The sequence below is a fragment of the Prenolepis imparis genome, unplaced genomic scaffold (assembly GCF_030444845.1).
Source record: "Prenolepis imparis isolate NDT839.2.m4 unplaced genomic scaffold, iyPreImpa1.0 SCAF_9, whole genome shotgun sequence".
Classification (NCBI taxonomy): Eukaryota; Metazoa; Arthropoda; class Insecta; order Hymenoptera; family Formicidae; genus Prenolepis; species Prenolepis imparis.
In genome coordinates, this window is record NW_028141167.1 from 13,769,907 (window position 1) to 13,782,514 (window position 12,608).

Genomic DNA, 12,608 nt, shown 5'->3' on the forward strand with positions numbered 1-12,608 from the left:
TGTTTATCAAATATAAGAGTTTGTACGCTGTTGTCTGCTTGGTACCAAATAATTCTGTAATCAATGTACTATTAAAATGTATAATCGATGAATTTTTGGCTCGTCATAAAATATTAGAAATTTATACTTTATTGCCGCTGACCCTATGCAACGCATCGCTATTTTATGTATATAATATTAAAAAATTTGTACGCTGGTGTCTGCATGGTACCAAAAGATTCTGTAATGAATTTACTATTAAAATGTATAATCGATGAATTTTTGGCTCTTCTTAAAATATTAGAAATTCATACTTTATTGCCGCTGATCCTATGCGACGCATCCTTATTTTATGTATATCAAATATAAGAGTTTGTACGCTGGTGTCTGCTTGGTACCAAAAGATTCTGTAATCAATGTACTATTAAAATGTATAATCGATGAATTTTTGGCTCGTCTCAAAATATTAGAAATCTATACTTTTTTGCCGCTGACCCTATGCGAAGCATCCTTATTTTATGTATATCAAATATAAGAGTTTGTACGCTGTTGTCTGCTTGGTACCAAAAGATTCTGTAATCAATGTACATTTAAAATGTATAATAGATGAATTTTTGTCTCGTCTTAAAATATTAGAAATTTATACTTTATTGCCGCTGACCCTATGCGACGCATCGCTATTTTATGTATATCATATTAAAAAATTTGTACGCTGTTGTCTGCGTGGTACCAAAAGATTCTGTAATCAATGTACTATTAAAATGTATAATCGATGAATTTTTGGCTCGTCTTAAAATATTAGAAATTCATACTTTATTGCCGCTGACTCTATGCGACGCATATTTATTTCATGTATATCATATTAAAAAATTTGTACGCTGGTGTCTGCGTGGTACCAAAATATTCTGTAATCAATGTACTATTAAAATGTATAATCGATGAATTTTTGGCTCGTCTTTAAATATTAGAAATCATTACTTTTTGCCGCTGACCCTATGCAACGCATACTTATTTTATGAATATCAAATTAAAAAATTTGTACGCTGGTGTCTGCATGGTACCAAAAGATTCTGTAATAAATATACTATTAAAATGTATAATCGTTGAATTTTTGGCTCGTCTTAAAATATTAGAAATTCATACTTTATTGCCGCTGATCCTATGCGACGCATCCTTATTTTATGTATATCAAATATAAGAGTTTGTACGCTGGTGTCTGCTTGGTACCAAAAGATTCTGTAATCAATGTACTATTAAAATGTATAATCGATGAATTTTTGGCCCGTCTTTAATTATTAGAAATCATTACTGTTTGCCGCTGACCCTATGCAACGCATCCTTATTTTATGAATATCAAATTAAAAAATTTGTACGCTGGTGTCTGCTTGGTACCAAAAGATTCTGTAATCAATGTACTATTAAAATGTATAATCGATGAATTTTTGGCTCGTCTTAAAATATTAGAAATTTATACTTTATTGCCGCTGACCCTATGCGACGCATCCTTATTTTATGTATATCAAATGAAAAAGTTTGTACGCTGGTGTCTGCTTGGTACCAAAAGATTCTGTAATCAATGTACTATTAAAATGTATAATCGATGAATTTTTGGCTCGTCTTAAAATATTAGAAATTGATACTTTTTTGCCATATCATGGATTTTATTGACTGTTTCTTCAGTTGTGACCTCATTCGGATGTCCCGGGCGCTCATCATCATGCGTGCTTGTACGACCACAACGAAATTCAGTGAACCACTTGTGAACCATTCCATGCGACGGAACAGAGTCCCCATAATACTTTTTTAGCTTTTCTTCAATTTCCTTAATGTTTTTTCACGCAAAAAGTAATGTTTTATTAGTACACGAAATTCACTTTTTCATTTTAGCTAAAAACACAAACTTATCCGCTTTAGAACGCTGTCAAAAAATTTCTATTTGACAGATCTACTTGAAACTTGGTTTGTATACTTAAATAAGATGGTAAATATCAGAAATAAAATTAGATTGCGATTTGAGTGCCATATCTTGTAAAAGTCACTGACTTATCGAACTGCCCTCGTATAACTACAAGTCAAAGCCTGGTTATTAGAAGGATATATATTTTATACGTAACTAAGATAATATATGAATATTACAATATCAAATCTTTTATGCATAACCATACACATGTAATGAAAAATACAATATATGCAGAATTTTGCATTTGGCCTTGGTTCGTATTTTTTGGTCAGTTCATGATTTCGAGATTGCGTTAATTCTATATTTATATCTCATTTACCCAGAGTTCACGATGTCAAATATTTTTCTGTGCTCGCACTCTCTTTATTTAAGATTTGATAAGGCTAATATTAAACTTATTAAAATAATAATACCTAATGCTCTTTTTTATGGCAATGACAATCAACATTATATTGAAAATGATTATCATTATTATGCGAATATATATAAGGTCAATTAAAACTTATAACAATTAAATTGTCAGCAATAGGTGAGTTATCATCCCTTCTACATCAAGACAGTAATTCGTACACAGAAGAATCCAAGATCAGGAAATATAAAAATATTCTGATAATTAGTGATTATTTGCTGAGTAACAGTGCTAATTCATAGCACGTGCGCCTATTTAATCGTGTCTTGACGTCAACATATTTTAACAACTTTTTATTAACATTCGGAATGTCATAGATGCATATATACAAAGCATTCTCAATCCGGATTGGCAAGTTTCATCACAATTTATTATAGATTTAAGCAGAGGTAATTTATAAGTCACGCAACAAATTATGACTCAGACTTAAATCAGATATCATTTCATCGGCAAACTTTTGTCATATATTTAAAATATCTCATTACTGAATATTTTCATAATATCACATATCTCTTTTGAAAAAGTATTTTTATAATGTATAAAAGTAGCATGTATAAAATTAATATATATGGGCTGTTCAAAAAAGACCGAAACCCTTGATTAACTCAGAATTATCGAATTCTAGGGAGAAAACACTCTAGACAAAAGTTGTAGGATTAAAGAAAAGGGACTTGATGGTGATCTAGAACTTGACCTTGAGGTCAAGTAAAGTCATTTGAAGGTCAACTTGAATTTTTAGGGATTTTCCCCCTTAAACATGATTAAAGTTATTTATTGATAGATTCTTCTGTCCTACGATTTGACCCCCAAATGATTCCTAAAAGTCACCTTGACCCATGACTTAAGTACCTTTCTGAACGTAAAATTTCCCGCTCTTTCCGAATCCGGGGTCAAAAATGAGGGTTCCCATTTAAAAAATTCGAGTTTTTTTAATTAATAAAAAGGGACTTAACTAATTATTTTAATGTTTTTAAAATATTTTTGAAAATGAGTTTTTAATGAGTTTTAAACATTCTTTATACATTTTTTTGCTACTTGGGATAATATAATATAATATATAATATTCATATTTACCGTTGAAGTAGTATTATTAATAATTATTATATAATTATTATCATTCATTATTTAAATTTTTTTTGAGAAATATTTTACCTAAGCTATATTCTAGACAAAAAGGAAATAATTACGATAGAAATATGAAAAAAGATAAATATTAGTTATAAAATAGTACAATAATAATATAAAAAATAAGAATTAAAACATATACAATAAACTTAATATTTTAAACAGTCGACTTTTAAGGCCCCTGATGGGTCCTCGCAGGTCATGTTGAAATTATGATATGTCAGAGACGAGAAGCACACGCTACAAATTCTTACATGCCATTTTTAGATAAAAAGAAAAAGATATTTCAATGAAACACTACTTCAGATGGCTTTAGCACACTTTTAAAATAGTCCGAAAACTATTTTTTCCCCTTGACAGTCAATCAACAGCTATAAAATGACCTTAATGTGAAGCCCAGTCCGTCTGGTCTTTACACATGCGCAGACATTTCGCATGACAGTCTGATATCACGATCATTTTACGATTGTTGATTGATTGTCAATGGGAAAGAATAATTTTTGGACTGTTTCAAAAGTGTGCTAATAAAGCCATCTGAAGTTGTGTTTCATCTAAATATCATTTTATCTAAAAATGGCACGCAAGAATTTTCAGCGTGTATTTTCTTGCCTCTGACGTCACAATCCAACATGGCCGCGGTGAGTACCCAGGAGCCTTATTAATGCTATTACAAATATACATTTTTGCTTTTCGTGAACATTGCGCGTACTATTATTTCTAAAATTATTATTATTCATAAAAAATATCTGTAATTTCTGAAATTCTGAATTATTCTATTATATTTCATAGGATGCTTTTCAGCAACATACATAGGCAACACAATCACACTTAATTGTACAACAACTGAAATGCTGTGTTTGATTGTATCATCATCGTGCAGCACATGTTTGTTTCAGAAATGTTTCCTAGACGTATCCAAAGTGTTTTAACGTTTAAGAATCAATAAGAATAAACGTCTCGACAAAAAAGTTTTTAAAACTATATAATTTAAGAATCGTATTTTTTCACGTTTAAATTTTATAACATACAATTATTATTTTATTATTAATTAAATATTATTAATAATAAAATGTATTCAGATATATATATATATTTTTTTTTAATAAAATTGAATAAATTATTTAAAAAAATTTTTTTATATCAGTTTTGTTTTTTTGACTCGATCATAACACAGGGAATTTAGATATTGAAGTACTGAACTGATTCCTCACAGAAATCGAACAAATAAATGTCCGATGAAAATGAGTAAAAATCTATTCATTGTACTATATACTTTTTGTGAAAAACCAAACTTTATCATTAATAAAGAAGAAAAACGATAAAACAGTAAGAAATGGTATTTTGACCGTTTCTTAAACTCAAAAATAAACGTTTATTCCTTTAATGTTATTCGAGTGGACATTTTAATCAATTAGAAACATTTTCGAGAGTTCGATTATGAAACATTTCAAAGAAACATTTGTGAAACGTTTCTGAAACAAATATGTGCTACCTGAGATCATTCTACGTTCTACGTCATTTTACGTCATTCTACGTCCTTATACGTCATCCCGTGAATATCAACATTTTACATTATTGATATCAGTTTTTTACAAAGTGATATTTCAAGGGAATGAGTTTTTAAGAAACTTGAAAGACAAAATTTTGTGAAAGCTATACCCAGGTAGCAAAAGGAGAACGCACAACCTGTACATGAATAATATTTGACAATTCTTCACGCATAGTAAATTAATGAAGAAGCTACCTGTTTCTTCGCTACATTTGTGTTCTACTAAATTATTTCAATTCTTGCACGATAAATTCATCAACAATTTCCTGCCGAAAGCATTCTACATGTATCCTACTGTATATAACTTTTCGAAGTTTCTATATTCTTACTTCAATTAAAAATATACTAATCCGATAGTGTATGTGTATTATTCCTAACATTTGGAGAGCATACTAAAAATTGGCTACAATTTCATTAATATGAAGTAACAGTATCGAAATAATGTAGCACTGTCATAGTGACTACTTGTTGATGGCATCTACCTGATTATATTTAATTTCATGCATACGCGCTTTACGGGAAAATAAGATTTTATTACAATATCATGCTACTGTTGTAGTTCAACGATGAAACATTTTAATTACTATATACTGATGGAATGTATCCAATTATTATAGATCTATACGCATTTAGGTAATGTGTGTTCATCTCTAGCATATAGGATTTTATCATATTATCATGCTACCGTTGTTAACTGATTTTGTCCTATACATATTCTATTATGTATTATCATTCTTTGTTTTAATATTTCTTTGTTTTTATCTGTGAGTGGAAAGAAAGCTAAGTTTCAGTATCTTCTCAGTAGCATCGTAGAAAGTATCGCAGAGGTTATCTATAAGATTTTATTAAATTAAAAATAATCACACACAAATATTATTTGAGCACCAAGAATCGCTATGACTGTCTATGGCCTTTTCTCGATTTAATTTGTTTATACATATCGCAGTCTTGTCGGAATTATTGTTTATTAAATAAGATACAGTTGTTTTCCTATTCATCTTATTTATTCCAAGAGACTACTTTTATCTGCACTTTTAATGCATTTTTTACAAATAAGTGACTCTAGGTCGTAGTACAGGTATTTAGATCAATTATATACAGTTTATATTCAATTTATATATAATGAATATAATTTAATAATAATAAATATAAAATTTTACGGAGATTTATAAAGGACTGTTAATATAGTGTATAGACAGATAGAAATGTGAGGTACATTCAATGAATTGTAGTGCAATATAAGCTGGCATAAAATACAAATTATTTTTAATATACACAGTTGAAAAATTTGTGTTAAATTTAACAAATATCACCTGTCCCAAACGGTCCACAGAAATTTTTGTGTTAATTTAACATAATACGGATATGTTAAATGGTGACACGAATATTGTGTTAATATTTTAACATAAAATAAATGCAAACTTCAAATAAACTTAAAATAAATTTTGTGTAAAATTAACATAGTTTTAATGTAAAAATTAACTAACAAAATTGTTAATTTTACATTTTATCACCCCCACTTATATTATAAAGTAAAATTAACATTTTTTTTCTGTAAATTTTAACAGATAAATCTTGTCACTAATAATACGGAACATATTTATTGTGTAAAATTAAAAATAGATATACATTGTGTTATTTTTACACTTTTTTTTAGTTGTTTTAATAATTTAACATTTGAGTCCAATTAACATAACAGCAATATGTTAAATTAACACATGAATGTGTTAAATATTTAACACAAAAATTTTAACGGGGAACGTTAACAAGAAAACACAAATTTTCCAACTGTGTACGTCTTTAATCCGTACTTTATTTTTATTTTTCACGTACCGCTAATAAGTTGATATCGGATTTTGTTAATTCTGTAGGCTACATACATATATATTTTTGGAAAATACACATATGCATTCTTAACACACTTTAAAGTATTATCCGATTTTTCTACTTTTCAACATTATATTTCTTTTATTTTTTTATTGTTTTGCTATCACACTTTTTATCGATTTGTATTATCTTATATTGTATATACTTCTTTTTGTTTGTATCACTGTTACATTATTAATTATCGAGGCAATTTGATCTTAAATTAAAAAAAATTACAGATGGATACAGAATTTTATTCTTTAAGTTTATAGTTCCAGCATCTCTATATGATATTCTTCGCGTCTTTTTCTTTCTTTTTTATCTTACGTAAAATCTTATTTTTGCACATCTCGCGAATAGCGAGGGTTAGTCGTGAACAGGCTTTGAAGTGCATGAACACGCTAATTGTTGACAAAGACCGACATAACTATTGCACTCGACGTGATCTGTCAGTTCGCGTGAACGTGTATCTTAGCTTATCCAGAAGAAATTACCGAGGGATGAACTTCGCGAGAATTAGCTCCAATTCTCCCAGAAGAGAAACGCATTGGAGGAAGAGAGAGAGAAATATATTAACACGCATTATTGCTATTTTATATTAAGATACACGCATCTTTTACATTCATCAGACATTTTTCAAGTATTTAGGAATTTTTAAATAAAATTCTAAAAAATATCTATTTTTGGATAAAAATCGCGAAATCATAAAAATAAAAATTTGAGTATATCAAATAAAAAATCTAATTAATTTCCCTAAAGTTTTCTGTCTGCGATGAAAAAATTATAAAAGAAATATAAGGGCATTCTGATGTGCATCTTTAAGTGCATCACAAATTAGTACATATATATAGTTTCTATATATATTTATACATATATTAGTTGCATATATAAGGATGATTATACTTGGAGAATTACAATATTATACGCGCATCGCACACGGGATATTAACGTGATAAAGTATTTTAACGCGTGCAGATGGTTTATACCATTAAATCCGACAGAAATGAATTCCCCGGTACAAGAGTGCCCTTATCATGAAAAGCATTCGTCTTATTCTCTCAATCTCTCTTCCCTTTTCCTCCCCCTTTCCCACCTGATGTCGAGGATGTCTCCGGAACTTGTAGATATGTCCTTCGCACTTATTATTCGACGCCGCTCGAGCCGCGCATCCCGGACTCTCCTCCGGGCACCCTCTTCTCCCACCCCCGACCCCGTGCCAAGAACACCACCCCAGCCTCGTCCCGCTCACTCCTCGCGCACACACCTTGAGGAAGGTCGGGTCTAGGTCGCGTGCTGGGTTCGCCTCCTCCTCCGCGAACGGGTTTCAGCGCGCGTTAACGAAATGCCACGACGACGCCCCGTCGATCGATAAATTTGCAAATGCGGGCTGCGACGACACTTTGCGGCTTGCATAGTTGCCCGATACTCATTTATCCCGAAAGTGGCGTAAGCCGAGATAGCCGAGACGGAGCTCGGCACGCTATTGTCATTCGGTTACTTGATTTATACTAAATAAATGACATATTGTCGCGTGTACAATATATATAGGGCATTGTCGAAATTTCTCTAATTTCAAGCTAATTTAAAGTCGATACTTCCTTAATACAAATTGCACTTTAATCGATTTTATATTTTAATATAATATATATATATATATATTTAATATAGACACAGAGAGAGAATTTTCTCTTAGAATTTATCCTGAAAATCATGGTAATCGTAGGACAATATGGTATGGAAAGAATTTTATAAAAATTTCTCTGATTAATATTAATCACAGCAAACATAATAATATCTACACGTTAAAATATAAAACATGTTTGAGTAATTTTACCATGCAATTTAGTCAAATTAATCAAACATGTTTTATATTTTATTGTGATTAATATTAATCAGAGAAATTCTCTTAAATTCTTTCCATACCATATTGTCCCATGATTACCATGATTTTCAGGGTAAATTCTAAGAGAAAATTCTCTCCGTGGTATTTAATATATAATATATAATATATATAATATATATTTAATATAATATATTTTAATATAATATTTATATTTAATAGAATTTTATTTATTTGAGAATGCGTGATGTTAGAAAAAATTATGTGTGAAAATTGCGATAATATAAATAGACACTTCTTTCTACATTCTCTTGTTGAGAAAGAAAATGATCAAATGTAACCATTATATGTTAATGCGATAGGCGTAACTCTTATGTAAGAGTGTAATTTAAGTAAACTGAAGTTTGTACCTTTTTCATACTCTTGGATCATATTATTTCGTGTGTGCATAAAGGAGTAGCAAAAGATATCGAGAAAGATTTTTTGTCTTCACAGTAATAAGTTTATTTTTCTTGGGGGCGGAGGGAGGGGGTGTCTTTTTCTTTCTCTTTTATTCTCTGCTATAATGGATATAATAATGATAAAAAATTCCTTTTTTCCTCGACGACTCTCGGTGCGTCCTAGTTTGCCTTTCGAGTTTCGACGAGCCTGTTAAAATCGATAATCCGCATCGGTTCCCGTACGTACACTGGAACTGAAATTCATCATGTTTCGGACAATGGACTTATCGTAAGACGGGGCTACGTTTGGGATTAACTTTGCACCACAATAGAGAAAATGGATCGCCAGAGAGCCAAAAGTGTCGAAATTTCGACGATTCAAGTTTTTTTTTATATCTCTCTGGCAAACTTTCGTTACAACAATGCCATACGATAATTACACATGCAAAGCTTATCTCCGAAATATTCGAGTTTCAAACGAAAACGATTACTCTCGGCACAATCCATGTCTTGTATTTTAATAACAAATTCAGCTCTTTCTCTCTCTCCTATATATAGGCTAGAAAAATGAGAGATATGTTTATGTTAATATTACAATACAATCTATATCTTGTATTTTATATAATAACAAATTTGACTATATATATATTGTATTTTAATAACAAATTTAGCTATATATATATATATATATATATATATATATACATACATATGTATAACTAAATTTACTATTGAAATACAAGATATAGATTGTGTTGAGAGTAATATTAACATAAACATATCTCTCTTTTGCATCTATATCTTGTATTTAAATAACTTTAGCTATATATATAGCTAAGTTTGTTATTAAAATACAAAATATAGATTATATTGAGAATAATATTAACATAAGCGCATATCTCTCTTCTTTTCTATAGATATATAAAAGGAGAGACTAAGAGAAAGAGACGTAGGGCCGGCCACGTGATTTATCATCGGATGGCGCGCTGCGTGTTAAAATATAGTATTTTAACCCGGTCGTGTGTATATCGGCCAATCCATTTAAAGCGGTCTCTCGACTGCTCGACCCGTTAACGCGATTCACAGGCGAATTTCTACGGTTTCGGGAACCATCACCGTCTCCTCCCTCCGCCGTCTCCTCCCTCGCGATAAATACGGCTGGCGACGTCGTCTCACGAAGTAGATCTCGTCCTTTCGTTAAGGAAGTCTCTTTTTCCGCTCTCGCAGGCCTCTAATCTCGTCGCGCGCTCGCCGAACAGTGACGAGCGGAAAGCCCGCAGAAGTCTCGCCGGCAAATTATTATCTAACAATAAGTAGGCCACGAGTGACGCTATCGGGGCCCGTCGCGCGGCCTTGTTGATCCTGCCGGCTGTCGCGCTTCTAGACTATACAGCCGACTATTTCCGCTAATGATAGATTATTATCGCCTCTTTTAATTGTATTGAAAGAAGTTACAGTTTGGTCCAAAAGTGCAGGAAACATTATTTGAAGCGCCTAATATTTTTGTTATGGCTTCAAAATCAGGCAAATTAACATCAAATCGTGTAAAAACTTGGTTAAAAGATGTATTTTTTTCGAAAGTTAGACCAAAATTGGTATTATTATTAAATTCGTGGAGTGGATATTGTCCTAATATAATTTCAGAAACTAGACCAAATTCTGCAACAGATATTGGTTATTTAACTATTCCGGCGGGTACAACGGGAAAAATACAAGCATTAGATGTATATTTCGATTATGAAAAAATTTTATTAAACATTTTTCTGATACTGTTATATTGTTAGACCTCGCCATAGATCTTCATGTTAGAAATAATATTTTGAAATTGCAATTATTAATACATTATTAATTCTCATCGTCCAGGTTTCAAAATTTATTTAAATTTGCGTGGTTTAAAAGTCGATATATACAGAATAGACCGAAAGAATTTCAAACACCAATTGAATTTTGTTTCAAAAATCATTTAAAACCAACATGCGACATTTGCGGCGAAGTTGCTATAATTGCATGCGCATGGTGTAAAAAATCTCTTTGTATAAAACTTTTCTTTCACGATCATCATTTTTGTAATCAAACAATATGGACCATAAATATAATAACTAAAACAACAAAAAAGGGCAATGAGAAGCAATAAATATAATGTTCACATTACTTATATTAACTTTTCTGATATTTTATACACTATATTTTTGGTGTGGGATATCATAATGTACAGTGTATTTTATGTATACTTATAAAAAAATGTCATATAATGAATAAAGCACTTATTAAAGCATTTTATATTATATTATATTATATTATATTTTGTATTATATTTATTTATTTATTTTTCCTTTCCTTTAAAAATAAATATTATATTTAATATATTTATAAAACGGAATCAATCCTTAATTGTTCAAATATATTATTTTTGAATATTGTAATAAAAAAGAACAAATTTACAGGTACAGATATCCTATCGAGTGTAATATAATTTAACATAATTAATCTCAAAAAGATACAATAAAAACGTATTTATTAATATATTAATTAACAAAAAATAGTAAATTAAGAAATATTTTTATCAGCTCTCAGTATAATAACAATGTGATTTTTAAATCCGGCCTATAGAGCCACGCACGAAAATTAATTCTAATTTTCTAGAACTGTATCTCTTGGTTTGAGAATACTAAATAGTAAAGTTGAAAAATACTAAATAGTAAAAAATAGTAAAGTTGTATGTAATTATAAATAAAAATATGCTATTGCGTCTATGTCATAGAAATCATAGATGAATCACAGATTGTGTAGTTTATACATAAACATATCTATTTAATCTCTGATCTTTAACATCGAGTCAAAGAGATTTTCCTTGTTGATTTTCCTCTATCTATTTTTAAGTGCATAAAAACATATTTTCTCATTCTCAGCTCACATATATGTAAACTATTTATTGCCAGATAATTGCTCTATAATATATTAATACAGTCGTCAACAAAATTAACGCATATGTATTTTAAGTCCAAATTTCGCATAATTTCAAATAAGCATAACTCCGCTAAAAATGATCGGATTTGAAAAATTTTTTTTTCACTGTCAAGCTTGAAGTCTCTACTTTAAAAACCATTCGTCAGATTTTTAATTTATCCTCCTCCCCCGTACGCCACTGCTTCAAAAGTAAGGACGTGTTTTGTTTAAAAAAAATTGCGTACTTCGACACACTCCACGGAGTGAAATAAATTTTTTTCGCAAATCTTATCATAACTATCGTAAAATGTGGACTTTTTACTACAAATTTAAAAAAAAAGCAAAGTTTGTACGATTTTTTTTCGCGGAGTTATTACATATGAAAGTTACCCATACATTTTTTTCATTTAATGACTCCAAACCCTCTCTGCTGTGTGTGTGTGTGTATGTGTGCGTGCGTGCGTATGGTTAGGAGAGGGAAATGATATATCAAT